Here is a 24,919-nt window from a genome sequence, read left to right as displayed (position 1 = left end):
TTTTTTTTGCGATGCGATTTAGTTGGATCGCTCGACTGCTTACATCCCCGGTGTGAATCCGCCTTTACAGAAAGTGCTGCCATTGAGCTAACACTGCGCAAGACGGATGTACGCACGTTTCCTCAAGAGATATCATTATTAGGCGGCGCATTGCAAAAGCGAGCGTGGCTCTGTGCGTGTCTTGCATTGTGATTGAGCACTGTCAAATCCTAGCGATAACAAAGAGCGGAAACGACCGGGGCTCCGTGGCGCGGCTCCCGCATCACACTTGGGGAATGAAAATAAAATCCCGGAAATTGTACTATTTTACCGTGTTGATACTTTTTCAACATTAAAAAGTGGAGACACAAAAGGGACGATACAGACAGGACAATCTGAACTTTAAAGGCCGCTGTACAAACGGGACGTTCTACAGAGAAGAACCTTCTCTCCCGAAGCTAGGGGACGGGGAGGGAAAGGGCCATCGTTGGGTGGAAAGAGCGTCTAGAGAATGGGATTAGCCTCGGGGCGAGCCATCTTCTCGAGAGGGAGTGGGGACGGAACAAAGCTGCGGTGGGGGTCCGGCTAAAAGGTGGAAGAAAGTTAAGCTTGTCAAACGGCGACCTCAGATCCGAGGACGGGCACTTTAGAGAATTTGAAAAAAGCTGCTTGATTAGCCGGACGACCCAGTGCGGTCTACTGGTTCTAGAAGGTGACTGGCATGAAGAAAACTCGTTTTGCTCGAAAACTCTAAAAGCATTCTGGACGTGAACTCTTGCCACAAATAAAAATAACACATGCATGAAAAACTAAGAAGGCAACTAAGCTTTCTCCTATGATGGGAGAATGCGTGAGCATTACAGGCGGAGTTATGTTGGCGCAACTCGCAATAAAGAAAGAAAAAAAAAAGTTATGTTGGCGCAACGGACAGCGCGCTAGTTTCACGATCAAGCGGGCCTAGCTTCGAAACCGGGCTGGTTTTTTTTCTCGTGTTCTTTTTTTTATTTCGTTTATTTTTTTTTATTTTTTTTGTTTGGTCACGTAACAAGAAAAATCACATGAACAGAATTTTTTTTTTGGCCACGTCACCAGATTTTTTTTTTATTTCTCCTTTCCTTCAGTCTTTCTTTCTTCTTTTTTTTTTCCTTTTTTTCCGGTTTACGCTTCCTATCGCAAAACTCTTTGCACCTATTTCGCGTTAAATTGGCGTTAGTCAAATCATTTTATTTATGGCAGGGAGTTCTGCCGTACGTATTTTATGTTACTATTACCAACCCTGGCTTGCAATTTCTGCTATCCAAAGGACTGGACTATGCCCTTGCTCCACGGTACGTTCCAAAACCTGACTTCATAATTGAAATTGAAGAGAAACTCAGACATGTGCACGATGTCACAGGGGTAAATCTCGCGAGAAGCCGCGTTGTCAGTGTTTCGAACAATGTGAAACCGGCCGGGTCAAATTTAGATCAACAAGAACGCATTGCTCTTAATGAGTTGAAGTCAGACAGCTCCATCATGATTTGAAAGGCCGACAAAGGAAAAGGAACCGTTGTGCTTGATAGGGATGACTACATGAAGAAGATGTATGAAGTTATAAATGACAGTCGCTATCTCGTGAGGCTATCAAGAGATCCCGCTGCTAAGTCCGAAGGAGAGTTAGCTGACCACCTCCGAGAGCTGAAAAAGAAAGGACGCATCACTGACGACCTATACCGTCGTCTCTTCTCCCTTGACGCCGCGACACCCAAGATGTATGGACTCCCCGAAATTCACAAATCGGGTTGCCCCCTACGCCCGATTGTATATGTTATTGGTTCATCCACTTACAGCCTTTCCAAATATCTGATTATGATTCTGAGCCCAGGCCTCTTACGGGAAACAATGAGTTTAGCGTCCGGAATTCCCGTGACTTTGTTGAACTTATACGCGCTCAGACCCTGCTACCGCACGAGGCTATGGTATCCTTTGATGTGATTTCATTATTTACGAATGTCCCCAACACCCTGGCGGTTGATGTCGCCCGTGACCGGTTGTTGGCAGACCAGTCGTTGTCCACTCGCACAACCCTCCTTGTTGATGACGTTATACTCCTTTTGCGTTTTTGTCTCAACCAGTGTAATTTTAGTTTTAATGGGGACATATTTCATCAGGTCAGCGGATGCCCTATGGGGAGTCCAGTTTCCGTAACCGTCTCGAATCTCGTTATGGAATATATATGTTGAGGAAAAGGTAATGTCTGGCATTGATTTCCCCGTGAAGTTCTACCGTCGCTATGTCGATGACACTTTTGTAATAGTTAACAGAGAGAACGTAACCGATTTTCACCGCAATTTGAATAGTGTCCACCCCTCAATTCAGTTCACCTGCGAACATGAAACCGATAGTACGTTGCCGTTTTTTTATGTACGTGTCCATAGAACTAGTGAATCTTTCTTTAAGATGGAGACATCCGTACATGGTAAACCATGTGACAGACAAAACTTTCTTGACTACCACTCTCATCACCCTACTCAACACAAAAGCTCAGTTGTAAGATCGTTGCCTTCATCGTTCAGAAACAATCCCATCTAACTCAACACTTAGCGATCAAGAACTTAGCCATGTGCGGGAGGCTTTGAAGAAACGTAACTACCCCGACCGGTTTATCAATCGCGTTTAATAACAAATCTCCCGTCGGCGCCCGGATCGAGCCGAACGAACACGTGACGTCGTGTGCATCCCGTACGTTAAGGGGGTTTCGGAGGCATTGGGACGCGCTTTTAGGCCGTTGGGGGTACGAACTGTATACAAACCCTACAGAACAATTGCCAATGTTATCTCCAAGCCAAAAGACCCGACCCCACCAGAGGCAGAAAGGGTCGTGATCTACCAGGTGCAGTGCAAGGAATGTGACGCTTCCTACATTGGAGAGACGGAACGAATAAGAAAAACAAGACTAAAAGAACACGCACAGGATGACGCCAATTCCACGAACGCCGCCCGCTTCAAGTCCGAACTCGTCGACCATGCCTGGACGTCAGGACACCAATTTGACTTTGACAAGGTGAGGGATAAAAGGTGGGGACTGAGGAAGCTGCTCGAATCTTGGTTCATCCAGAACGGCAAACGCGGAAGTGATTCATCGCTGGTAAACAAGAACCGTGGCCCCCTGCCGGACCTGTACACAAGCTTTATGCCTAAATAGCCGAACTTTTTTCTGCGACTCTAACTCGCTCTGCGCTCTACTGAAGATGCCTCCCGCACGGGAGGCGAAACGTTTAATTAAATTGTTATTTTTGTGATGTCAAGCCGTTTTTGTTATTACATTTATCATGTCTTCGCCCGGCTTCTGGAGTATTTTTGCGCTCCTAAATTCACCGGTACGACAGCCATGGGAGGCCACTGCGAGCGAGTGGGGACAGAAAATTCAGACTTGGACGTAGTTCAACTACTCTACTCAAACTACAGTAGTTTAACTACTTTTTCGAGTAACTTGGTAACTTTCAATTACAACTTGATTTGGGTAATTAGTAGTTTAATTTAACTACTTTTTTCAGGTAACTTCTACTCAAATTACTAACTACTTTCGAAATTATATAATGCTAATTTTGCCCATCACGAAAGTTTGAGCGCAGAAATGAATAAGACGCCGGCAGATGAAGTGGCACTCTCGAACAAGGGGCCCCCTTGTTAGGGAAGGCGTCCTTGGGCCAAGGTGGCGACGAGCAGCCAAAACATAACACCGGCACGCACGAACGCAGGAAGAGATGCTGAACAAGCCTTGGTCGGGTATTGACCTAATCCGGTAATGCACGCAAGCGCTGCGTTTCCAGCTGCAACCGTGAAAGACGGGGACACTCTGAGAATTGTTGTTTTCGTGCTGTCTGTCTTTAGTGAGTTCTGACTCAAGCGGTAGGTTCCACGGGAGGCGCCACTGGAATGACCTCGCAGCTGGGCGCCTTGTCGTCAGCGCATACGCCTTTGCAAAGCCGGACTCTCCCGCGCACAAACCCTGGTACGGATAATCCGTTCATGGGAGCACGTTCCCGCTTACAGCTGCAACTGTATACGAGCGACGATGCTTGTTCACGTAATCCTTCGCGTCCTTCCGACCATCCATACCTGGGAGACCTCCTCTTTGTTAAAAATGATTCAGGCGAGTCAGAATGTTGTAGTCGCCGGCGAGGATTGCGAGTTACCCTTGGGAGATCCTTTTGTTGGACCCAATTTTTTTTTTCAGTAGCGTAGCACCAGCACTACGACGTGACGCGCAGTCGTCCGGATGATCTCATCATCGTGGCGCGAGACTTGAACCCTTGACGGTCTGGTGCACTCGCCCAGCTTACTCTCAGAACGACGTCGGAATGAAGAGGCGCCAGTCATAACAATCTCAACTTGACGAAGAAAAAAAAAAGGAGGAAAGTTTGTTATTAAAGACCCTCTACCCGAGGCAAACCTCACAAGTTTCGTCATGGACTCCTAAGATGCCGACACTCGCTTACCCGACCCCGCACGGCCTGTTTCACAAATTCAACGCTGCCGTTCCATCCAGCCCGTCGGCAGAACGTCTATTTAGCTGGGCTGGGGACGTCTTTAAAAGGAAAAGGGGAAAACTCTCCTATCAAGAACTTTGAAAGTCAATTGCTTCTGCGAGCGAGTAAACTATTTTGGCGAAAACGCAAGCCATAAATAGACTGCATTTATTTTAGGCTCGCAGGGTTTTTCATTGATCAAAACTGCTGTTCATTTTGCTACCACAAATATATAAAAAAGTAACTTCGAAAGTAACTTCAAAGTAACTCGCTACTTTTTACAGTAGTTAGTAGTTTATTCAATTACTATTACGAATGCGTAATTTCTACTCTACTCCAATTACTTTTGGCGCCGATACTCACTAACTTAACATAAATACCTTTTTTGAGTAATTTGTACATGTCTGATCAGAAATAATGAGGCTTATCGGATGGCGACAAGCCCGAAAAACATAACCACCCCGTCCATTTCGCTTTCAAGAAAGGAGATTATCTTTCTGAGGCCCTCAATGGAAGCTGAACGCTGACAGACTAGGCAAGGCGACAAGGTCACCGGCAGAGAGAGAGAGAGAGAAGTCTTGCAAAAGAGGAAAAACCATCGTTGGAGTTACAGCCATGGGCTGAACTAGGGTGCACATGAAGGCTCCCTAGGCCGAACGGTCATCGTTGGATTGGGGGAGGGGAAGGGGATAAAAGGTGATAGAAGAAAAAAATTGTGAAAAGAGAGAGGGAGGTTGTTTCGCCAAAGCCGACAAGCGGGGCGCGAGGAGCCACAGAAAGTGGCTGGCTTTCCTTTTACGCGTTGTTGATTCCCCTTCGACCTCGCCTTTTGCAAAGCCTCCCCACCTGCTTTTGTGTCTTCGTGTGGCTGTCAGCGAGCGCGACAGCCGCTTTAAGCAAATCAAAAGGGTGAAGCGAAACGCGTGACCCAGTTTGACCTCTCTACGTAGGACGCGTAGGACAAAAACGTTTGGACGAAAATTTTTCACGTGACTTTCTCTGTCACGCTGATGGGATCTCTGGGGCTGTCGTTTTCGCCGTTTGCCTAGTTATAGAAACAAGCGGGCCACGTAGGTCCGGTTTTCGAACTGCTCTTCAGTGTTCTGTTGCTTTCGTGCGCTGCAGACGCGACTGTGTTTTTTCGTCGTAAACGGTCGGAATACGTCCATGCCAATTTTTCGGTAACAGCCATTTTTTGCACCGGAGTTCGTGGAATACTTGTGATGTGTTTGTTGGACACGCTTCGACAAAAACTGCTCTTCGCCGACGACGAGACGTCAGTCCTCGAATCCTCGAATGTGTTTGTGGGGTGCCTGAGTTGGATTATGCATCTATCAAGGATTACAGGATATCGCTCTTTTATTAGTAAGTGCACTGCAAGCATGATTCTGATAGTCGTCCTGCTTTCCTCTCAATCTCCGCGGTTTTTATGCGATGAGTTTTGCTTGGCATGAGGACAGTGTTAATTGTATTTTATAATTTGCTTTTCGTTTTACAGAGAAGTGTGACCTTTGTAAATATGTTGAGAATACACTGTGTGCAATAATAGTTGTTTAATAAACTTCTGGGAGCGATCGAAAAAAATTTGTTTCTCCGTATAAGTGATTGGATATGCAACAAATGACGTGCAACGTACATATACTTGCACGACGTTCGGCCAATACGAAGCAGACGCATCGTAGAGTTTTCGCACAATATTGCGCGAACGCTAGGTCGGGGCAAAACAGCTGTACGGCAATGCCCGCCGGGTATCAAACGGTGGTACAAAACTGGACAGTTGAGCGATATTGGAACCGACTTTCGGCCGGCACTGGCACGATACTGCAAAGTATTGCCGTGCTGCTTGGGAACGGAGGTGATGACATCTTACCATCGTGTTTCCAACGCTTGTTTAATTTATTTCTCTTTTGGGACGCGTGAAAGAGCACTTCTGTGACACACCAGAGATATTCGAAACTTGGGCTGGCCCCTCGGCTTTGTTTGCCACTTTTGGCACTTATTTGGCACTTCAGTGGGTAGCCAGAGAAAAGTCAAACTTCGGCATGCCCCGAATCGACGAATTAAGATTTACTGCGGCAGTTATGGCTCAAGTCTGGCACTTACTTTGGCGCTCCTCTGGCGGACCAGAGAAACGCCAAACCTTGGCACGTCCCAAATTCCGAAATTAGGCGTTGCTCTGGCAGCTATGGCTGAAGTATGGCACCAACTTTGGCGCTCCTCTGGCGGACCCGAGAAAAGCCAAACCTTGGCACGTCCCAAATACCGAAATTAGGCGTTACTCTGGCAGCTATGGCTGAAGTTTGACACCAACTTTGATGCTCCTCTGGCGGACCCGAGAAAAGCCAAACTTTGGCACGTCCCAAATACCGAAATTAGGCGTTACTCTGGCAGCTATGGCTGAAGTATGGCACCAACTTTGGCGCTCCTCTGGCGGACCCGAGAAAAGCCAAACCTTGGCACGTCCCAAATACCGAAATTAGGCGTTACTCTGGCAGCTATGGCTGAAGTTTGACACCAACTTTGGTGCTCCTCTGGCGGACCCGAGAAAAGCCAAACTTTGGCACGTCCCAAATACCGAAATTAGGCGTTACTCTGGCAGCTATGGCTGAAGTATGGCACCAACTTTGGCGCTCCTCTGGCGGACCCGAGAAAAGCCAAACCTTGGCACGTCCCAAATACCGAAATTAGGCGTTACTCTGGCAGCTATGGCTGAAGTTTGACACCAACTTTGGTGCTCCTCTGGCGGACCCGAGAAAAGCCAAACTTTGGCACGTCCCAAATACCGAAATTAGGCGTTACTCTGGCAGCTATGGCTGAAGTTTGACACCAACTTTGGTGCTCCTCTGGCGGACCCGAGAAAAGCCAAACTTTGGCACGTCCCAAATACCGAAATTAGGCGTTACTCTGGCAGCTATGGCTGAAGTATGGCACCAACTTTGGCGCTCCTCTGGCGGACCAGAGAAACGCCAAACCTTGGCACGTCCCAAATACCGAAATTAGGCGCTGCTCTGGCAGTTATGGCTCAAGTCTGGCACCAACTTTGGCGCTCCTCTGGCGGACCCGAGAAAAGCCAAACTTTGGCACGTCCCAAATACCGAAATTAGGCGTTACTCTGGCAGCTATGGCTGAAGTATGGCACCAACTTTGGCGCTCCTCTGGCGGACCCGAGAAAAGCCAAACTTTGGCACGTCCCAAATACCGAAATTAGGCGTTACTCTGGCAGCTATGGCTGAAGTTTGACACCAACTTTGGTGCTCCTCTGGCGGACCCGAGAAAAGCCAAACTTTGGCACGTCCCAAATACCGAAATTAGGCGTTACTCTGGCAGCTATGGCTGAAGTTTGACACCAACTTTGGTGCTCCTCTGGCGGACCCGAGAAAAGCCAAACTTTGGCACGTCCCAAATACCGAAATTAGGCGTTACTCTGGCAGCTATGGCTGAAGTATGGCACCAACTTTGGCGCTCCTCTGGCGGACCAGAGAAACGCCAAACCTTGGCACGTCCCAAATACCGAAGTTAGGCGCTGCTCTGGCAGTTATGGCTCAAGTCTGGCACCAACTTTGGCGCTCCTCTGGCGGACCCGAGAAAAGCCAAACGTTGGCACGTCCCAAATACCGAAATTAGGCGTTACTCTGGCAGCTATGGCTGAAGTATAGCACCAACTTTGGCGCTCCTCTGGCGGACCAGAGAAACGCCAAACCTTGGCACGTCCCAAATACCGAAATTAGGCGTTGCTCTGGCAGTTATGGCTGAAGTATGGCACCAACTTTGGCGCTCCTCTGGCGGACCAGAGAAACGCCAAACCTTGGCATGCCTCGCATTCCCAGATTAGGATTTACTATGGCAGTTATGGCTCAAGTATGGCACCAACTTTGGCACTCCTCTGGCGTACCAGAGAAGAGCCAAACTTTGGCATGCCCTAGGATCGCCCAACTAAGGCTATAGTTAGGCACCGTACTTTGGCACTGATGAGTGCCATGGTGCAAAAACCTAACTGCGCCAAAGTTGGGCCCTTATGTTTGCCAGACCTCTGCCCAAGTTGGGCATTCCTCTGGCGTGCTACCTGGGTGAGTTCTTGTTTTGTCAGTCTTTGTTTTCCAGATGTCCTTCGTTCGTTTGGCACGAATATCCCTCATGATGAAAAGCGCCGACGCCGTGTTGGCGCTATCAGTGTCCGACAGTGCACATAAATGCATCTACGAAGCCGTTTTAGAATCGCTTTTAATGCAATGAATTTGAAAGAAAATTCCGAGGACACCTAAGCACCTCTTAGGAGTTGTGAATGCGAAACCATGAATGACGTTCTTCCTCTCTCTTAGTTCGTCTGCAGTGTACTGGCTAGACGGCCACGTTTCGCTACTGCCGAGGTTGCGGCCGCCGACGACATAGATGCCTCAGGCGCCGCCATGCGCTTCGGCGCCGAGAGGAGCAGAAGCGGCCGCAGTCCCCACTCCCTCCGGCAACGCCTGACACGAGAGCGGCCGCAGTGCCCACCCCCTCCGGCAACGCCTGACACGAGAGCGGCCGCAGCCACCTCTTCCCCGCTCCGGTAACGCCTGACACGAGAGCGGCCGCAGCCACCTCTTCCCCGCTCCGGCAACGCCTGACACGAGAGCGGCCGCAGCCACCTCTTCCCCGCTCCGGCAACGCCTGACACGAGAGCGGCCGCAGCAACCTCTTCCGCGCTCCGGCAACGCCTGACACGAGAGCAGCCGCAGCCACCTCTTCCCCGCTCCGGCAACGCCTGACACGAGAGCGGCCGCAGCAACCTCTTCCGCGCTCCGGCAACGCCTGACACGAGAGCGGCGGCCCAAGCGCGCGCTCCCGTGAAGCGGCTGCCAATGGCCTATCTAGAAGCCGTTTTGCTCAGCTAATTGTAAAATAAACAATTCTTTCGCTTTTTTTATTTCTTTTTTTTTTGCGGTTACAGATGTTGCTGACTTTGCTTTATGGGATAGTTCATGCTTTCGCATTGAAAACGCCATAGCTAACCAATTATTTCGTCTGCCTGACTGAGAAATGTTTGAAGCTACCTAATACCAGGGATGGGCAGTATTTCAAGTACAAGTATTTGAAATACGTATTTCAAATACTGCGTGTATTTTGCATTTGTATTTAATTACAAATTGGGTAATGTATTTCACGTGTGTATTTAAATACTAAAACGTGGGTATTTCAAATACAATTGTAATTAAATGCAATTTTGTGGGCGAAAATACATCCCTCAAAATTTTTGTCACTGTCCAGAGCAGGAAGAAAACTACGTTCTGCACCGAATGCAGTGTCTCTCAATCAAGCACAGCCGTTTAGTGACTTTGTGATTACGGTGCTAGCCCAGGGCAAGAGTAGTGACGAAATCGGCGTTTACAGGCAGACTGGCTAAATAAGTGCCTGTGACAACTTGTGATGCTTCCCAGCCTGATTTACATACATATTTTCGCCTGGAACATTATAAATACGTGGGTCGTCCAGATTTTCGTAACTGGTGCGATTTGCAACAATAAAAAATTCTCTAGCTAGTGCTGCGCGTCTTGGTCGTCTCGGTTCTTTGTTGGTCTATACCAAAATGTAATCGACAAAAAAAGCTGCTTGAAGCTCTGTACTTTTTTCAGCTATTACGTCCAAGCTGATTACATTTTTTGTGACTATATTTCTATTACGTTAATAGAGCCTCACACACTAACTCCCGACTCTGCGATGCAAATTTAGAATGAGATACCCAGAAAACCGTTGCAGGTGCCCTGAAGTCGCTGACACAGATTTTGAGGAATGTATTTGGAAAAGTATTTGGAGGAGACCAAATACATTTGGTTGTATTTGTATCTTGTACTTAAATGCCTTTTTTGGAAATGTAATTAGATTTGTAATTAAATATATTATTGACTAAGTATTTTGTATTTGTATTTCGATACATATTTGCATGTATTTTGCCCATCCCTGCCTAATACCTACAAATTATTCGGAATATTTGCTCCTATAATCAAGTGTAGGGAGAAAATGCACTCAATTTTTCCCATAGCAATGCATTACCGGAAGAGGATTTTTGACTGGTTTCTGTCTGCTTTAATTTGCCACAGCACACTAGCGCCAGTTGAACCTGCATCGTACATTATAACTCTATGGGTTGTAGTACCCGATTACAGTGTACTAGAAATAGGGGGTGGTGTTGGGACCGGCGCCGCTCCCGTGAAGCGCATCGAATCGATCTTTCCAGATGGCGTGACCGGCGCCTGCACCTGAAGGGCGTGCTGTGCGCCCGTGCGCTGCGATAGGCCGGGAATACGAAATGTTCGTGTTGCCCTGGTATAGGGAGTATTCACTGGCGGCCATAGATGTGTGCGCGAATGCTGAGCGCGTGCCGATGCCGAGCTTCCAGAGTGCTTTTGCAACGTGCATTCCGCACCATCAAGATTGCCGGTCTTAGTAGCCTAGTAATGTGAGCTCGTTCTGAGCATGCGCTCTAAACAGCTCCCTCAAATATGGCGTCTATGAATACCGCCTATAGTGTTGTTCGCAAACATATAGAAATGAGACAATTTAAAAGCGTCAGCCTTTCCTAGCGCGGCTTACACAATTCACGAAAAAAAAATGAAAGCCGTTTACAACTCCCTGTAACGCCGAATTTGAGCGCAGCTCTTGAGGAGGAGGAGGGAAGGGTACTGGGGGGATCAGTTGACTTCGGAAGGAAGGGGGGGTCACGTGACCTCGGGGGTCACGTGACCTCGGAGATCACGTGACCTGGGGGGAGGGGTCACGTGACCCCCCCTAGGTCCTCCCGAAGGAACCCGAGGTCCTCCCGAGGTCCTCCCGAAGGAGCCCGAGGTCCTCCCGAGGCCCTCCCGAAGGAACCCGAGGTCCTTCCGAGGTCCTCCCGAAGGAACCCGAGGTCCTCCCGAAGGACCTCGGGTTCCTTCGGGAGGACCTCGGGAGTACCTCGGGTTCCTTCGGGAAAATTTACCCATAATGCACCGCGCGGTTACGCCGACGCCGACGGCGACGGCGACGGCGACGGCGACGGCGACGCCGCTCAAGCCGGAAACGGGCGCCTAAGAGCTGCGCTCTAAAAGAAAGGACAATGAAGCGCCTTCCATGGTTAAAATGGCTAATTTGGGGCACACACTAAGGCAGTAAAACTCAGTGCTTGCAATTTACAATATAAATAAAGTGCGAGGGAATGCCTACGCCGTGTTCACGCTATTAGAATCTCGCTGCGATATAGTGCACCAACATATCGTAGCGTCTTAGCATCGGACGCTTACGCTCCTCGTTTATCACTACATCAGTAATTCTTTCTGCAACATGCTAAAGGTTCCGTGATGAAATAAATTTATCATATACCTATTTTGAAAGGTCAAGTTAAATCCTCTGCTTTAGGTTCGCTGCCATGCCCAAATAAAAAGCGCTACAAAACCAATTAAAACATAAGAAGAACAAAATAGATGGTGCTATAGAGAATTTCGAAATAAGTATATTTTGCAGTAAGGCGGCATGATTCCACGCTATACTAAATATAAAGCAATAAAAAGACTAATTCACAAATAACGCGTCGCCATGTTCACGACATTTTGGAAGCAAATAAGGGAACTGCAATAGTGTACAGTCCAATACAATAAATAAAATAGACGTCTAAACAACAGTTTCTTTCTTCCTGTCATGTATACTCTTTCTCGGAGTGTCTTCAAAGCGAATGTACGAGTACAGCTGCAACAGAAAAGGAGTAGCACAAGTGACCGATGACCGGAGCGGCAAAATTGCGACACGCGGCGCTCTTGTTGCCGAGCGCGCCGATAGCGAGAGTGCCAGTCACGTTCCATGTCTCAACGCGGGGGCGGCCGGCAGAAAGCAGCCCATCCGAAAGCCCGCATTTTAAATCCTATCTTATCCCTCAATTTTCTGCCGGCAACCGGCCCCCACGTTGAGACACGCAAAGTGACTGTCACTCTGGCTATCGGCGCGCTCGGCAACAAGAGCGCCGCGTGTCGCGATTTTGCCGCTCCGGTCATCGGTCACTTGTGCTACTCTTTTTCCGTTGCAGCTGTACTTCTACAGCGATGGCAGAGCATGAGAACACAAACATTTGACGAGTCATTTCACGCTTGATAAACAAGTGTGAATTGAAAAATAAAAATAAAGCACCCCACTGCGCAAGAAAAATAAAACGTTAGGAACAACGACCAACCTTCGTGTGTTTGCTTTTGGGCGCCTCGCAGCGCTGAACCTGTTTAAATGCCGACGACGAGACTCGAGATCCTGCAAGGCAGAAGATCCTCCTCGCCATGGGGGAGGAGGAAACAGGCGATGGTTCACAGGGTAAAAGAGGGGAGAGGAGGAAGCGGGGCAAAAGTGGAAAGCGCGAACTGATCGTCGGCCTTTAAGCTTTTTGTCAAAAAATGAATCCTGGTCAGCATATAATGATCAACCACCCTTGCGTGTTCAGCGCATCCAACAACTTGTCCTAGTTTTGCACTAATGAGGGGCATAACATTAAAATGCTGTCACGATTGTTTTTGTTTCCATTGAAACAATTCGTAAATATATTTTCTAGTCACTGAAGGAGAAGAGATTTTAAGAAAAGCCAAGAGACCCCCCATTGTCACCAGGCGTTGCGAATGCAGCAGCTTCGTCCTCCTTCGTGGCTTCTGCTGCAGGCACTAACTGCGTTGCGCCGACATTTCGATATGTAATTGAAACATCCGCAGTCCATGCAAACTCGCAGGCGCCTCAAAAAGCTCAGCGGGAAAGAACATGCCGGCACAAAAACGCAATGTATACCACCAACGCACCGACTAAGTAGACTTCCAAACACACGAAGCAATCTGCGGGAAACTAGGCGGGCTGCCGAATCGCCCTCCCACCCTTTCAGGTGCAGTTTAAGGTGCAGCAAGGTGCAGGGGACTGTAGCGCCACTGCAAATTGTCGATAAGTGCAGCCTCATGAGCTCCCATTGTGGTGCCGCGCAAGTATCAACACTAGTTTTTTAGGGGCGAAGCTCCTTAGGGTCTAGCCTTGTCCGTCCGGCGTCCGTGCTCACATCGATTGCCATTCCATCTATCTTCTTAAAAAATAAAAAAGATGTTTGCACAGTCGACAGGATTCGAACCTGTGCGGGGAGACCCCAATGGATTTCTAGTCCAGCGCCTTGACCACTCGGCCACGACTGTGGGACGAGAAGGGGGCTCTGAGATGTGGTAGCAACTCAAGAGATGGGGATGTCATGGATGAAACGTTGCATGTAGACGCTCAGCGTCTATACAGGAGAGGGCGCTGGCGTCAAATGCGTATAGAATCGCGTTAATCAGCACCATCAGCACTACCTATGAACAAAATCAGTATCATCAGCACCATCGGAGCTTCACCTCAATCAACATGATTCACCACGTGAAGATGCGGTCATTCTTTTTTTTTTTTTTTTATATATAGATGCGGGCAGCACGTGCTCATAGGCAAAATACAAAGAAATCGTCGAGAACAAAATGTCGCCGTAGCGCAGTCAGCCGAGTCAGCGCAACGAGCGCGTCCAGGGACAGGCTTTTTCACGCGATTCGGAACAAAAAAACAAAAATTGGCGTTCAAAACAAGATAGCCAGTCATCATCCCAGGCAATGCGCACATGAAGGCACCCTAGCAGACGCCAAAGCCAACATGACACGGTCGCGCTCGTGCCCCTGGTTGAGTGCAACAGGCCTAGGGGGTCCAACGTCATTTGCGGTACGTACGCAGGTAAATACTGAGATAGCACGGCGTTTTAGGACATCCATCTTAAAGCGAAGAACTGGTTCGACGTGTTTTATTAGGTGGAAAAAGGTAAGATGAGTATAAACTTGTGCTCACATGCCGAATGCAGCATTACACCAACGGACAGTTCGAAACCTTCGCGCTAACTTTGGGAATATTAATCCACCGCTTACCTCATCCATACACTGAAACGTTGCAGATAAACTAACTTTATTATACTTCATGAGTTATTTCGATCGCGTTTGGGCCGCATGCTCTCGCGATTACACTAAAAAACACTAAAACGATTTCCCGAGCCCAGAGCTTACAAGTTTCTCGACGTCGGCAATTTCGATTAATGCGGCGTGCCCGCGCCTCGTCGCGTTTCCTCTTCATTCTTCGAGACTTTCGTGGAAAGTGGCGAAGGGAAAATAAAATAAGCGCGCGAACCGAATAACTCGAACCTAAAATTCATTTCAGAGTCGTTCGTGATCGAATACACGCGGAACAGGAAGAAAAACGGCAACGCAGCTGACGTTCAGCCAGCAGCTTAATCGTACGCTCGGGGTCGCCCCCGCATATAGTGACGACTCTGCGCATGCGACGCACGTACGCGCAGCGCTCCTGCGCAAAGCAGGTTGCTGCGTTTGCCTCTGCATTATGCGCGGTTCTGCCCCGCGTCTTCATCGTTTAGAGTGTGCACGAAGAAGCACGGGCGCAATACGAATGATGCAAACGTCGGAGCGGGAGAACATTTTCGGGAGAGAAAAACACGAAAGTAAAATGTATCCGTCGCATTCTGCGCGTCTGTATATATGCACGCCGGGAGAATAAGTAATATGCGGGTCCCTCGCAGCATTCGTTTCGCCCACGGGATCCGGTACTGGAAATTGGTTCGCCAGAATGACTTCCTATCGGAATCCGAACGCGGAGGAGGAGGGACTCCCCGCCGCGTTGTTGCCGCTGTTGTTGAGTTGCGCGATTTCCTCGTTTCGTTTCTTTCGATCCCGTGGCTGGAAGATGGAAGGAGAACGAAATCGCGCGGTCCGATTGGCACATGCAAATGAATAAAATCAGAGTTTCGAAGGATGCGTGTTCGCATCTCGGGGTTCGCTCTTTCTTCTCGTCTTATTTCCCGCCCGCCGTCAGACTCTGCCACCATCGCTCAATCAATCGCTATTCGCAGCGCCCGAATCCGTAAATCTTTCACGAGGAGAGTTGATTTGATCGGAATGCCAGGGCCTCTCGATGAGAATTGCCGGAACCATTTTCATGTATTACTTTATTTACCGCTATTCTCATTATTTACTCTCGCGCTGTTTCGGGTTGGTTCCTTTTATGTAGACGCGTAATTTTATTTGCTCGCGTATGAGAAGAAAAAAAAAGCGACGCGGGGGAATATTCTGTGTCCGGTTCGGCCCGTAGGAAAGATCGAAATGCGTAGATTGTATTATCGACTTCCGGGGCGTGTGGCCGGTTGTTGATTGCGGCTTCTTCCCACCCGACTTGGAAACCCTTGCAAAGGTGAATTCATTTTAATGAACGCACTCGAGTTAATTGGAAATGTTAGCATCTGCAGCTTTCGTTTGCAGTGCGCATCCATCATTAAAAAGAATCTATGTTCGCTACAGACACGATAGAAGTACCTGCGCCTCAAGCATCTTAGAGGCATGTTTGATCCATACATCCATGAAGGCTTAGAAAATGTTTGCAGACAGGTTTTGTCGGACCACAGGAGCGTCCTACAAGGGAGACCTCAGAGAGGGTCCGACTTCTGTGACACTGCGGCTTTACGCGTGCTCAACAAGAATCTGTCTCTCAGCTGTAAAGTCCTTGAGAAACACTAAAGCAGAAATTTATTTAAATTGAACCAGCGCGAATAACAACTGGTGCAGCTAGGGTGGTATATATGAGATCTGAGTCAGAAGAAAACGAGAGATCTGTGCCGTAACGCGAAATAGTAACTTTTACTAATGTGTTGTTTGCTTCAGTGGATTGTCGAACGACGTGTCCTCGAGATCCAATCGTTTTGCCGGGCCCGCACACACACCAGTCGCATTTTGCATTTCTGGTCAGGTTCAGGCGCGTTCAAGTGAGTTAAACCTAAAGGTTATTATTTTTCGAAAATAACGGTGGAACGGCCTCCTTTCATGCGAGCGCACGCCCTCCTTCCCGTAGTGAACGCGACAACGAAACTATCCAGAAAAGTATTACCTTATCATATTGAGGGTAACAATTTTGGGGTACTCATTAGTTCTTCGGGTGTACGCATTGTATTTCGCGCGTTTTATTTGTGTCCCGTTACCTTCTTATTTCAATGCATTGTTCGTTCGTTTCATTGTGTAATCGTTTCTCTCGTGCAAGATTTTTTACGATTCTCGTGTGAGCGTATCACTCATCGTGTAATTTAATTTAGTGCACACGAGTCGTCCATTCGATGAATCGTTGACCCGAGGTAGCCGGGTAGAAAAAATTTATTTTCGTCGAATGAATCTAATAAGGCGAGAATAATAAAAGAGACGGCGCGTGATAGAATTTCCTGGTTTACAGGAACGTGTTGTATACCGAATTCGGAACTCATATTATAGGCAAGTACCAACTTGTCAACTGCGTGCAAAAAAACAAAAACAAAAAAAACTTAAAAAGTTAACCTACTATATTCAAGATCTCGTAAATTTACTGCATTAAGACGGTATTTGTATAGACATGCTCACTGTCTGTTCTATGGCTGTCCCTGTTACTTTCTCTTCCAATGATAAGAAGGACTTACGAAACATCATGCCTAGCTTTGTCATAAGGTTGGCGTTGCAGTTGAACCTTTTGCTTCCCGTTCGTTGAAATCGAGCAATAATGCCAGGACTGACTCTTGTATCCTTATTCTTTGAGTTGTTCGTTTCTACTGATATTCCTTATGTAGGTACGCGCGGTGATTTTTCTTCTGCTCCGGAATCTATGGGGGCAAGAAGGCCGCGTCTCGTTGTCACGGACAGCTAAGCGAACGCGGGGCTCTTTCCGTGTCTCGCTTCATCATTCCTTCCTATTGGCTAATGCCGCTCTCGCTTGAGCAATAATGAGATGCAGGGACTCGCCACGCCCGGCAGTTATTAAGCGACGCGACTTCTATTCCTATTATTAATTAACGTTAAAAGCCCCTTTCATAGCGAGAGGGACCGAGGCGCCCCCCGACTCGCTTCTCGTCACGCACTCAGCGTGATTTTGGCCGAGCCTTCCGCACAGCGAAGACGGAGCGCGGCCGGCGAGGTCTCGGGCCCCCGAAGGAGCCGCCCGGTGCGCGAGCCCCGGCGCTCGTCGAGTGAAACGAACCCCAAAACCGAATAGAATTCCAGCCCCAAGAATTTCGGGACCGGTGGCGGCCTGTCGACTGCACTTGGCTAATGAGGCGCGGACCTCCTCTCCCTCTCCCTGTCTATTCTCAGAACGAGAGCAGGGGAACAGTGCGGGGCTCTCGCTTTGCAGTCCTTCATCGTCCCCGCTTCCCCCTGGAAGCGCGGCGGCGGGCGGAGGCCGCTTTTGCATTTCTCCCGGACAGTCGAACGCGTTCGAAGCGGTCCCGTTTTAATGAGTCGGCGCTGCCGGGTCCCGCCGCCGCGGATCTTCCTGCTCTCGCCGCCGCCATCCCGAGCTTCGTTAGCGTCCGCGTGTGCCGCCGACAAGTCGCGCGGCATTTTTTTCTTTTTTTTTTTTCATCCGGTGCGCGGTTACGCGGCGCGTCCGGCCGCTCGGTGCCGAAGGGAAGAAGGCAACAAATATTTGAATAGTGCTACGACGTGTACACGCCGACGATGAAGCTCGCTTGAGCCGCGGTAACACTGCTCGCCCATCCTTCGAAAGACACGCTGTTCGCTGTGCAGACACGATATCACATCAAGCGCGCACCTCAAGCACGTTCCAAGTATTTTTTATACGTACGTATGCTACGAGCGTGTTAAAATACAGTCTTCGGGTGATCAGAGCGACAGGAATGTTGCACAAGGAAGGCCACACACAGTTAATGCAGAATGCCTCGAGTCGTATCTCATGTATGAGCTCTGTGACCACGGCTTAACACTTGCACTGTAATACGAGGGAGGGTTAGAAATGATACGTACAGGGCTCCGGAGAAGGGCGAAATGAGATAGATAAAACCATGACATTTCGCTTCACGATAAGCGAAAACCAGATAAGCGCGAAAGAACGTGACGTCAGAGACCCCGTAAACGGAGACACTCGTTACACTCGCCGAGAATACACATGCATGTTTTCTTTCATTGAAATGTGTTTTTTTTTTTGTGTATGTGTGTGTGTGTGTGTTTTTTTTATCTCTGGGTGGTTTAAAAAAGTCCGGTTTGTGCTTTCACGGGTTTTTGCCGAATGAACGTTGATTCTCCCTCTACGCACGAACAATTTATGCCACCGCTTACAAACGAGGTCAGCCAATCCGCCTTTAGATCCGAGGTTGCGAATTGTCGACTATTGCGATCTGGAAAGGGTCCAGCGCACCTCTCGCTTGATAATCGGCCAGCGAGAAGCGCAATACGTCATCTCACTCGTGACGTCGAGGACCCCTGCACTGCCAAGGGTACTGCAATAACAAGGATTGCCGCTTGGTGGCGTCCACGGGTGACAATCTCGCCTTGTAGTGATATCCGAGGACTGTACGCTCTATGGACTGTACAAAGCTTGGCCGTAAGGCCATTCGCTGCCATGCCGGTATTTTATGTGCCGTGAGCGTTCAGTACACCGTGTTACTTTCACGCCACGGAAGTAAAAGCTCGAGGGAACCTGTAAGTAAAAGTAATCGTCAGTACCCGGCAGTGGCGATACCTGCAAGCTACGCACATAAGGTCCTACCTATATACAGGAGTAGGTCCTATTGGGGGGGAGATGGAACAGTGACGCCTCTAGTGGCATGCTCCAGCTGTGTGGGCAACAAACCAACATTTCTTGTTTGTTGTTGATCAGAAAAATCGAAGGTGACGATTCGAAGGCCGCTCCTCGGGTGACCAAAGCACTGGTCAAAGCGAAGCGCTCGTGCCAGGACGTGATAGGCGAGGTTCAATTTCCTTGTTTTGCTGTGTTAGTAAACACCGGGCTGTGTGGACAACAAGCTCGACAAAACTCCCCATATAGTTCGATCTCCTGCCCAATAAGGTTCTACTTATATACAAATCAAGCTCCTACTTATCGTTCGCTAAGAACGGCGATCTTCATAGTGTGGAATGCAAGTTGCGGAAGCACTCTGGATTCCGAGTTGCCTTTATATTTGCGCTGTACTTCTTTCAGTGGCGCTGGGGCGAGAGCCATCTACTGTCATAACTTGATCTTCCTCCCAACCACCGGGTGGTATCGAGAAATGGTTTTATTCATTTTAAAATTAGTTCTCGGGCGTCTTCGAGCAGAAGACTTGTGTTTCTAAGGTGCCGACACAACGTAGTTTCTGGCTAAACAAGAACATAAGAGCTAAAATATCGTTTCCGTGCCCCTTCAGAGTATGGTACCGAAAGAACGCTCTCATTGGTTGGTCTGGCTGAAAAAACACCAAGAACCGATGCTCCGAACAAATCAAGGTGCAGCAGATACAGAAAAACTTCTCAGTGTTGGACAAAGAAACCTATGGCATATGAGGCAGCTTGTAGTTTTCGCATATTCGAGATTTTAAAATTCAAGATATTGGCAGCGAGACACTCACTCTCTGACAGCTCTGAGTGCAAATAAGATTCACGCGTATATCGGAGCGCTAAGGAAGCTCAGAGTCAAAACTGAAAGAGCGTTGATGTATCTCCGGTTCTCTAGTGACCGACCCGACGCGATGGTCAACTGGCGCCCTAGCACCGCTCTAGCAGCGTTTTTTCATTGCTTTACCGGACCTTTAAAAGCGCTTTATTACCGTTTTGACAGCGCCCAGTCGGCCTCGTATCAAAGAGCTCGTATTTACCGCAGCACCTGCATGACGTTTGAATCTCGCTGCCAAGGGAGGCGGCGCCAACCCGCAGGTAAGACGTGAAAACAATCCGCCGCTTTTCGCCTTAAGTGTGCAAAGAAGCGACAGCGATACCTTCTATTGCGCGTAGTTACCCACACGTCTATGCACATCCACACTTTGCTTACCCGATCGCACGCAACACAAACTTGTAATTAGGAAAATATTTAGGAAAGGGAACGAACGCACTGTACACACAAGTCAGCGTCCTTGCGTAAGACTAAATCGAGACAGGCACCGGTACGAGCGGTTGGTTGCTTTACATCTAGTAGTGCACGCAGACGGAGTTCTATGGCTCGCGTGCGTTATTCGAGTTCTACGAACGTACCCGCCATCTCTCGACCCGGTGATTAACAACTTTGGTTGGATGTGGTTGGTTGATGTGATGACGTCGCGCTGTTTTCTGCCTTGCCCAACGTTATCTCGAATGCAGCTGGGAAGTTTCTAAAAGAGCTATCGATGTGATAGAAAGCTGGGAGCTACTGCTCATTCAAGTGTGCAGCAAACCCACGCGCGACCTGGTGGGCAAAATAATAAAAAAAAATATGCGGGAAAAGAAACGAAATGCACGAGTTAGGAGTTGCGATTAAGTGCGAACATGTTGCCTTGACCAACTATTTCACTTCACTAGCGAGCATGCATAGCAGACCCACTCAAAGATCTCGGCCTGGTAGCCGCTCCTTCGCACACACCTCTAGAAAAAGCGAGAGAATGAATCAAATGTAAATCCTTCCACGCTACATGTGGCATTCGCATCAGTGTATTAGATAAAGATAGAAATGTAATCAACGTGGACGCGAAAAGAACTACGATATGCTCGAACATAGAAGATCAAAAAGAGGCAGCATCAACTGCAAATTTATACCGCACGCCGAAGCGCGGAAACCCAGAATCGTCGTATCGACGTAAACTTCGGAGAATACGCTACACAACTCAGGTGCCGCGAAATAAACTAAGAACAACAAGAACTGCGCGAAAGGACTTCACATAAATCGCAGACATTCTTCGGGCTTGGTCGAAAGCGTACCAACCACAAGAAAATAAAAGAAAAAAAAGAGGGGCCTAACTGCGTCCGCATGCCGTTAGGGAGTGGAAAAAGATAGCGCGCCGAGACTGTATCGTGGAGCGTGAACATATATTTACACATAAAAAAAAGTCTCGAATTTTGGAAGTGTATGGAAGCGAGACACAATTCGTAAACGCAGGGCGTCGAGCAAAATCAATAACATTTCTCCGGCGTGGAACGATAGAAAAAAAAATAGAAAGCAAAAAGTCGGGAAACTAGATTTAGACATAGCAGGTAGACTATGCGGTATAGTTTGGCTACGTGGTCGTCGTGTGCTGCTGCATAAACAGCGAGCAATTTTTTTTTTTATTTCTAAAGTGATAGAATTTGAATACAGTCATGTCTGGTTAATATGGACCCTGTTCATATGGATACCCAGATATATATGGACATCCTTTTCGAGGACTAAGTGGAAAAATACAGCCATTTTTGTCTCGATATTATGAACAACTCACATTGTCGGGGACTTTTGGGGGGAACGGAGGTATCCGTATTATCGAGACATCACTGTAATGTATAGATTACACTTTATATTTGTCTTTGGCTCGATGTTTCAGAGCGCAGCTCTTAGGCGGCCATTTCCGGCTTGAGCGGCGACGCCGTCGCCGTCGGCGTAACCGCGCCGTTGCATTATGTGACGTTTCCCATAATAACGTCGCACGTGACGCCACCTGCGACGTCACGAGGGCAACATTTGCCCGCTAAATTTAGCGGGCTCGTTTTCGCGCTTGGTTCACGCTAACGGCGACAGAAAGTTCCGTGTTAGCGCGAACGTCTTTCCCGAAGCTAAGCCCGGAAAACACTGCAATTTCGAGTCTCACAATTTCGGGCTTTGCCAGCGACTCTGCCGAGCTCTGAGACGGCAGGCGTGAGGCGCCGTCGCCGGGCTTCCTGTTTGCCCTATGCGCCGCGAAAGTGAGGGAGAGGAGGAAACGAGAGGGCAGGTCAGAACGCCGGACTCTGATTCGAATGATTAGTGGGTAGGCCGACAGCTAGCAGCCTGCGTCCCTATTGCACTCGTCGATCGCTTTAGAACGGTGAACGCCGGCGTCCAGAGATTGGCTTTCGCATTCGAACGCATTCGACGAGTGCAGTTGAGACAAAGGCTGCTAGCTTTAGGTTTACCCACTAAATATTCCAACGAGAGCTCGGCGTTCTCACGCCTCCGTGCGCTCTCCATGTCCTCCTCTCCCTCACTTTCTCGGCGAATTGGTCCGTAGTTCTGAAGTTTAGAGCAGCGCCCCTCGCGAACGAAATTGAATATTTTGGACCCCGTTTCGATTGTGCGCTTTTACACTGCCTCACGTTGCTGAAAGATGTTATGGAAGAAAACATTAACAAGACCACTGAAAGGAATACATTCTTGCCGTTCCGAAAGCATGCTAAGGCTACGAGCTGTAGATTTTTTTTTATGTTAATTTTTTTTCTTTCCGGCGTGATAACTGAGGCTAACCGATTCTAGCAATCGAACGTGGCTCGTGGATAATCGAACTCTACAACGCCGCCTTTATGGTCGCTGAAGCCAATATTATATGGCCGCGTCTAAAGTCGCGTCCTGTGGAAACGCTCGCGCCCATTCGCCGAGTGCAACATGCCTATTACCTCTCCCCGCGTCTTAGCGCCACCTAAAATACAAAACCTGTCCCCCCTCCCCCCTCAAAAAAAAAATAAATAAATAAAAAAAAAGCGTTACGATTTTGCGTATTTACGCTGCTCCGGCCAGCCTGCATCAGCATCGCAACCAGCGCATCTTGCAAGCGTCTCAGAATAAACGCGACGTTAGCTAGGAGCCCATTTCAACGGCGACGCCAAGAGGAACGCGTCTCTAGCTTTGCTGCCTCTCCCGTCGAGTTTCTACGTGTTTGCCACTTAGACTGACCATGACGTCATCCGCCAGCTTCGTCTTTTACGTCCTCAAACGCCTTACGGATCATTCGTGAAAAATCCTCGCTCCGGAACGCGATTACCGAGACGGGAGCGCCCTTCAACAAGCAAACCTCCCAAAAAAAAAAAAAAAAAAAAAAAAAAATATATATATATATATATATATATATATATATATATATATATATATATATATATATAAAGCTTCCTGACAAAGGCCGGACTCGAAACGTCGAAGATTAAATCGTCCGCTGTTGCTGTTTTCACTAAGGTTTTTTTTCTTTTATATATATATATATATATATATATATAGAGAGAGAGAGAGAGAGAGAGAGAGAGAGAGATAAGAACTCAACCACCGTGCCGAATTATTACAAATTGGGGCGTCTTCAACGAGGCCCTTCGTAGCCTGTCGCCAGTGAAACGGTAATAATATACAATTATCCTACCGACAAATAAAATCAGGAGAATAGCACCAACTTGTTTCTTTATAAAATCAGCTGACAAAGTCTACTTTTTTATGTAATCTAATGTTTCTTACGGTCATTTCAAGACCACGTTTCGAGTATTCTCATTTGTTCTCCATTCGTTTATTTTTTTACACGGCGCTTTTTTAGATGGAGATGCCGACCTCGCTCTGGTTGTTCCTGTCGTTATAACCGTATGATTCTTCGAACAATTAAAACATAAATAAATAAGACCGCAGAATCGCCAGTGTAGCGGGGGAGGGACTTCCGGCGGAATCCAGTTTCCGGCCCGACCTGGAAGCAGCCCGCCGTTGATCGGAGTGCGCCGGTCCACTCAAAGCGGACGATTTCATTTAGGAATCGACACGGTCTCGCACGAGCTACCCACCCACTCTCTTCCTTCGCCCCTTTTATCCCCTTTCTCTTTCTCTGTCTCTCTTTCTTTTTTTTTTTCATTTCTCTTAATCCACTTTCTGGCATACCTTTCTGCACATTTTTATTTTGTTCTTTATATTTGCATTAAGTGCTCCAACTTTCACTGGCCTTCTATCGAATCTGAAATATCGCAATCTGATCACGTTCCAAGCTTCTAGTTTTCTTTTTATATCGGTTAAATAATTTTACTGGCCGATTTTTTTCCTTTTACTACTCCTTTTTTTTTATTATGCCAGGTTGCCGGTTCAGTTTTCACCATTTTTTTTTTGTGTTTTCGACGTGAGTTTGCGCGCATCTATACGAAATTTGATATTTGCGTGCGTTCGCACCTGACTTTCCGACGCAAACGCACATCATTTCGCGCTTCATTTGAAACGGATCGAGGCAAGGCGGAAATGTAAATAGGAACTTTTTTTTTATCTTTAACGAATGTCGGCATGACTTGAAACGTAACAAAATAAAACCGAACGTCGTAAAAAAAAAACACCGGTTTTTTGTTTGTTTGTTTTTTGTCAAACTAGGAGCCCATTTCAACGACGCGTCGTATCCTTTGCGTGACTCCAATGAAACAAGAATATCGTTGGTCCCGACACTCGTCGTCGCACGGTGTAATCTTGCAACGATTCGAGCAGCTTGCGTACAATGCGCGGTGACGGTTGCCACCCAGCACAAAACGGGACACGAGTAGTACGCAGGCTTTTATCGCTCTGCTGTCTCAGGTTAAAGTATCCCGCTAAAATAATGAATGGGACAGAATGTGTTCACTTGGAGCGGCAGTGTAGAATGAAAAATATAAAGTTGGTCGTACTGCTGAGGGGATGAATTCAGAAAGAAACTTTGACGTCAGATTTATACTACCTTTCGCGTAATGCGTACACTCTTG

Source organism: Ixodes scapularis, unplaced genomic scaffold (assembly GCF_016920785.2).
Source record: "Ixodes scapularis isolate PalLabHiFi unplaced genomic scaffold, ASM1692078v2 PGA_scaffold3__209_contigs__length_174095766, whole genome shotgun sequence".
In the NCBI taxonomy this organism is placed as follows: domain Eukaryota; kingdom Metazoa; phylum Arthropoda; class Arachnida; order Ixodida; family Ixodidae; genus Ixodes; species Ixodes scapularis.
This window is presented reverse-complemented; position numbering follows the sequence as displayed.